At 46.1% G+C, this 6,562-nt stretch overlaps 1 non-coding gene across 1 annotated transcript; it reads right to left on the bottom strand.

Moving 5' to 3' along the window:
- Nucleotides 1–751: 751 nt before the first annotated feature.
- TRNAW-CCA (transfer RNA tryptophan (anticodon CCA)) lies at nt 752–824 on the bottom strand. The gene has a single exon. It is a non-coding gene; the product is annotated as a tRNA-Trp (tRNA).
- Between the last annotated feature and the right edge of the window lie 5,738 nt (nt 825–6,562).

The following is a 6,562-nucleotide window of genomic DNA, read 5'->3' as shown; positions in this document are numbered from 1 at the left end:
TGACAGAAAAATTGCAAGGGCAGTAAAAAAAAAAAAAAAAAAACCCACCTCTTTTTTTCTTGAACTCTTTGAGAATAAGATGCCCTGATCCTCATCATTTTCCCATACTTTCCTGTTTTTCTATAAACAAAGACACTTTCTTACCTCACCACAATGCAACCACCAACACCAGAAATCTGACACAGATTCATAACCACCATGGAATCCTCAGACTCTGTCCAAGGTTTGCCAAGCATCGCAATAGTGTCTTTTATCACAAAAGGATCCAGCTCAGAATCACTCTTGCATGTATGGATGTCTTTTTGTCTCCTGCAGGCTAGAACACCTCCTCAGTCTCTCTTTGACTTTTATGACCTTGACACTTCTGAAGATCACAGACTTTGTAGAATGTCTGTCTAAGGTTTCCTCATGGTCAGATTCAGGTGATGCATCTCTGGCAGAAATATCACAGCAGTGACACTGTGCTCTTCTTGCACCCTGCCAAGGGGTTCACCATTGTGATTTGTTTCTATACTAATGATGTGCACTTTGATCCCATGATTAAGGTGGTGTCTACCTGGTTTCACCACTATAAAGTTAGTCTTTTCCTCCTTTCTGATTAATAGGTATTTTATGGGGAGGGACTTTATTTAGTTAGTTAGTTAGGCTGCACTGGGTCTTAGCTGCGGCACACGGGATCTTCACTGCAGCGTGCAGGATCTTTTAGTTGTGTCACGTAGACTCTTAGTTGCGGCATGCATGTGGGATCTAGTTCCCCAGCCAGGGATTGAACCTGGGCCTCCTGCATTGGGAGCAAGGAGTCTTACCCACTGGACCACCAGGGAAGTCCCTGGGGAGGTACTTTGAAACTAGGTAAATATCCCATGCCTCATCAACTTTAATTATTTTTTATATCCGTATAGACTTATGGATTCCTGTATTAGCGAGTTATACACCATTCCCATCATTATTTAAAGTGCACCTTGGCCCCAGCTTGACCAGTGAGAGCCCCTTCAATCTGTGTCCTTTCTGTATGGGCCCATCATTCTTTGAGCACGTCCATGTGCTTTCTGGCATGTTCAAGGCTTATCTTCTGTTCTTGCCCCAGTTCTGGAAATCAGCCTCTTCTCCAAGGAGTCTTAATTCATTTTAATGGAAAATGGTATTTAGAATCCAAGATCTGGGCAGTAGATGTGCTCATTCCTATTGAGATGTTGCTGCTCCCAGGCAGGGCTAAGAAATATATGTTTCTCTGCAAACACACACATACACAGATACACTCCTTACCCTCTGATACCATTTGCCAGGCTGCCATTCCCCAACACTCTGAAGAATCCCCCCTTACCTTGATCAGGCTGTGACACCACAGGCCAGGCCACCCTCCGTGGGGATATCCTCCTCATTACTTGGCCCTGACCCCCACCTTGGGCCTTCATGGCTTCCTGCCCTCCATCCCCGCCATGCACTCCTACCTCTCCACTCCACCTAATGACTTTAGGACCAAATTGTTTAGGAAGAGGAAGCGGAAGGGACCACCACTGACTTTGGTTGAAAGTAGTTGTATTGCTAACAATCCTTTGCATATTGGGAACACTTGTGTCTGACCTATTAAATTCTAATCATGACAATTCTAATCATGACTGCCAGCATTTCCCCAATCTTTTGTCTCTGTTATTGTACTGAAAAATTTTTTATGAAATATTTATACAGCCAGGATGCCATCTTCCTTACAGCAACATCTACTTTGCAAATTCGTAGTTGTATTTAGGCTGCCACCAGCAACTTTCTTGGCAAACATTGAGCAACTCCCACCACAAAAATTAATGAGTGAAGACGAGGTCTGTACACCTACTTAATTCCATGCTTCTGTTATCAAATTATAGGACTCTGGGGAGGTGATCCAGGGACAGCTACAGAAACCAGAAATGGAGTTTTGTAACACTGTGAACTGCCTTGTAGTGAATAATGAGATCTTCCTGGCTGGACTGTGAATATCAAGGAAATGGGCTGTGTCTTCTACTATTTTTTGTACCCCTCAAGTTCAGGTGCTGAGTATGATCTGTGTACGTACGTATGTGATGCCTCCCGGGCTTGCTGGCCGACAGAGCTGTGACGGCTTCCTCATGGTAGTGAGGGAGAGAGAGCATGAGTTAGAAGATCTGACGGATGCCTGTTGGGCTTTATCCTCCTTGACCTCTGTGATCACAAATTGTTCTTTAAGACACTTGCTTCTTTGGCTGCTGAGCCACATCTCCTGCCTCCCTGGCTGCCTCGTCTCGGTTGCGTTTGTACTGATACATCCTATTTGCTCTGCCCATCCCCCACCTCCCCGACAGAGGACATTTATTGGGTGCCTTCCATGTGCCAGGCATTGTTACAGGTGCTGTAGATACTGCAAGGAATAAAACAGACCAAAAGGCCTGTCCTGGCAGAACTGAAGGGAAACAGCAAACCTCCCTTGTGTGTGTGTGATCCCGTGGTCCCATTTCACAGGAGCAACTTCTGCTGAGCACTGGCTGGTCCAGCAGGGCACACGAAGGGTTAAGGCAAGCCTCTCTCCTGCCAGGTTCTTTTTTTGGGAGGGAGGCTTTCTAGACGCTCATCTCTCTGGCCTGGCCTCCTATGTCATCTGCCAGCTTCCTACTTTGCCTGCCCTGCAGTCCGTCTGCTACCTGTAGCCAGAGCCATCTTCATAAAGGGCACATCTTACCAAGTCACTCTATTGCTGAAAACCTTCGTGATTTCCCATTGCTCTGGGGACAAATCCAAATTCCTTCGGGAGCTGGCCTCTGCTTACCCTCCCAGCCCCTGCTCCGTTCACCTCCTCCCGTGCAGTGTATACTCCAGCAGCACCGGAAGCTGGTTCCCTGCACGTGCCTCCCTGCCTTCGCTCGTGCTGTGCCCTGGCCTAGAGCACCCTTCCTCCCCACACTAGTCTGACCCCTACTCTTCGTTCTAGACTCAGCCCCTTTTTCTCTTCCACGTGCAGTCCACGTGGCCCAGGAGCGCTCAGCACATGCAGTTATAGTTACCTATTTATTTTCCTGTCTCTCCCTGGGAGATGACACAGTGGTAATTATGTGTTTAATGTCTGTCTCTGGCGGATGGTAAACCCTCCGTGTGTGTGGGCTGTCTGTCTCATTCCCACTGTATCTGCAGCACGCTGCACTGGGCGAGGAGGAATAAACATACACAATGCTTGCACCTTGCTACCTGTGGGCCCGGCCAGGAATTGTTCTAAGAACCTCACAAGCGTCGCTAAAATCCTCACCACAGCTCAGTGAGGAGCAAACGGTTATTAGCCCCTGTTTACAGGTGAGAAAATAGGCACAGAGCAGTTAATGATTCCCTCTTAAGTGTAGAGGCACGCTTAGAATACAGACAGTTTGCCCCAAAATTGTGCTCTGGACCACAGTGCCTGTTGCATGGATGGGTGGTGGATGGTGCCTGGACCCTGGGCATCGAGCAAGCACCTGGTGAATGACAGCTGTTGTTATTATCACTGTGGCGTTCACACGCCTTTCAAATGGGAATAGGATCTGTTTTACTCCCCTCCGTATATTCAGCATCCCCCACATGGTTGGGACTAAATAAATATTTCCTGAAAGAGTGAAAACCAAGTGACCCAGATCCTCAGAAGTACAAGGAGTAACTTATTTGATCATAATGACCTGATTCTACCTTCCTAATGTGTGTTTAAACTAAATTCCATTTTTTTATTAGGTAATACTTACATGTTGTGCTATTCAAAGTTGCAGAGAGTCCCTCTTCCACCAGGGCCACCCTGTGCACAACTCCAGAGGGTGCCATTCACATAAAATCGTGTAGCAGCCACTGCTCCTGATCAAGCCCCCACCTGCTCAGTTTCCCTTTCTACAGCCATCACTGGTACCAAGCTCTCCGTCCTTCCAGAGCGGGTCTCTGTGCATTTGAACTGATCGGTTGTGTGTGTGTTATTCGATACAGAATTCTTCACCTTGCCTTGTTCATTTTACATCTTTGGGAGATTTTGCATTTGAGGCCTATAGAGTAGGCTTATTCTTTTAATGGTTACATATTATCTATGTATGGTTTAGTTGGACGGTACGGATGTACCATAATTTAGCTTCTCCTCTACTTAACCAGTCCTCCATGTATTTAAGCAGCCTCTATTAGGTTGTTTCTAAATTGTTTCTATTATAAACAGTGCTGCCTCTGTGCTGGCATTATCTCATCCACTTTTGAACACATCTGGAGGTTATATTCCCAGAATTGGATTGCTTGGGTAAAGCAGAGGTTTTTTTTTTTTTTTTTTTTTTTTTTTTTTTTTGGGCATCATTTTTTTTTTTAACATCTTTTTTGGGTATATTGCTTTACAATGGTGTGTTAGTTTCTGCTTTATAACAGAGTGAATCAGTTATGCATATACTTATGTTCCCATATCTCTTCCCTCTTTGTCTCCCTCCCTCCCAAGGGATGTCTTTCTAATGGTAGAATTTCAGTCATCTGTGACAGGCACAGAGAAGATATGTTTACACTGAGGCTTTGGATGTTTCAGATCCTGCTAAAGGAATTGATTGGCCATGGGTCCTCCTCTCAGGCATATTTGATACTGGGGAATGATATTTGTGGGTTTGATAGTTTATTATTCTCTAAAGAGAAAAGAGAGACCTCACAGCAGAAAGGTGGCTTCTTGGAGTCCGACCAAGTCTTACTGACTGGATTCCATCTTACCTTACTTCTAGAGTAAGACCTCGCAGGACAACGCAATACCTGGGCCACTCAGCAGTGAGTTCGCGGAGGTCCTGAGAAGCCTGAGTTCAGGGATCAGTCCACAAAGAAACATGTTTGAACTCTGGCCCCAGAATCACCTTGTGGGGAAAGGGACAAGGCCCCTGATGTTCCTGAGGATGTGATTCCTATTAGCACCATAGGATAGATGATGGATGGGTGGGTGGATGGATGGAAGGTTGGATGGATACATAGATACATAGAAAATATCCATAGATAAATAGGTATTGATCAAGCAAGCATGAACTTAGACTTGCTTTTGAATTGGGGCTCTGCTACTTCCTATTTAGGGAACTTCTTTGACTTCCCTGAGCCCCAGTTTCCTTGCCTATAGTGGGAATGTCTTCTTTGTGGGGCAGTGGTGGGGAGCCAGTGGTTGTAAACCAATGAGGGTGAAGGGCCCAGCACAGTGCCTGGCCCATAGTGCTCTCCCTGTCGTTTATTTTATGACTGACTTGCTCTGGTTGGTTACTGAGGGCCTTTCTTTGGCAGGAGCCAATGAACATCTGCTTCATGCTCTGTTTGGCACCTGCCTTCAAGGGAACGACCCTGTTGAGTGGGGGTCCTCGACCTTCTTTCCCTCCCAGCGTGCACGGCCAGTGACATTCAAGTGCCTGGCACGCTCCCCGCATGCATTGCACAGGGCAGGATTTCTAGCTACACTCATCTATCTCCAGGCGAGGGAAGTAACATTATTATAGGAATTACCTAGATCCACTTACATTTATATTAAAACAATAAATAAATAAAGGAAAGAAGAGGCAATTACCCTCAGATTTGGGTCTTCTGGCTACAATTTATTTGCAAAAGAGCATCCAGCTTGCATCTGCTGCCTTATAGAGCAATAATGGGGAGCGAGAGCCCACAGATACCTGTGGGGTGTCTCATTTCATTGGGTTTGGGGTAAACTCCATTCTCTCCTCCAGATATGAAGTGAGGTCAGTTATCAGAGGGGTCTGGCCACTGACCCACATGGTTATGGAATGGTTCTCTCTTCAAACTTTGTTGAACGCCTGGCTGAGGTGCTCAGCCCTCCACAAACCTCAAGGGAACCACAGACATCCAGGACCTTAGCTGGTACCTTGGATGCTTGGCTAAAAGGTCAGGCCTGCCAGGCCCAGCTGGGGCTTGCTCAGTCCGGCAGGCAAGCACAGGCTTGACCTGCCAAAGCAGCTGCTTTAAGCCTCAGTATCTTCAACTGGGGTATGGAATCCAATCTCACCTGACCCTCCCGACACCCCTACCCCAGCCCATGGGAACCAACTGTCCTCTCCTCTGTGCCTCCATGGCCCTTTGTTCCTGCAGCTATGAAAGCACCTACAGTCAGTTTCAAATACATCTCTACCCCTTCCAGGACAGTATCATTTATATTTTTTGTGTTAGAGATTTTATACAATCTCAAATTCTTCATGAAAATAGCCATGCGGTTTACATGATCTTCTGTCTGGGAGATGAGAGTTGAAAACACACATTGGTGACTTGGAATTCCACTGGGCTCGTCTCTGTAGATAGAAGGAACTGTGGAAAATCAGGCTTGTCCAGAACCTTCACTATGGACACTGCCCTTGAATCCTGCTTTCAACCAGCCTGCAGTCAGTCATTCAGCAAACACGTATGAACTCCCACTTTTGTGTCAGGCACTATGCTAGGCACGTGGTATATTTAGATGAGGAAGACATGGGCTGTGCCTTGGAGGCCAACACAACGTGGCTATCTAGCCCTAGATTTTGCTGACATGTTGATGCCTCTCTTTCTAGAGTATAAGAAGTCAATTTATAGGATTACTTTTTTTTTTTTTTTTTTTTTTTTTTTT

This window comes from Lipotes vexillifer, unplaced genomic scaffold, assembly GCF_000442215.2.
Source record: "Lipotes vexillifer unplaced genomic scaffold, Lipotes_vexillifer_v1.1 scaffold751, whole genome shotgun sequence".
NCBI lineage: Eukaryota > Metazoa > Chordata > Mammalia > Artiodactyla > Lipotidae > Lipotes > Lipotes vexillifer.
This window is presented reverse-complemented; position numbering and strand designations above follow the sequence as displayed.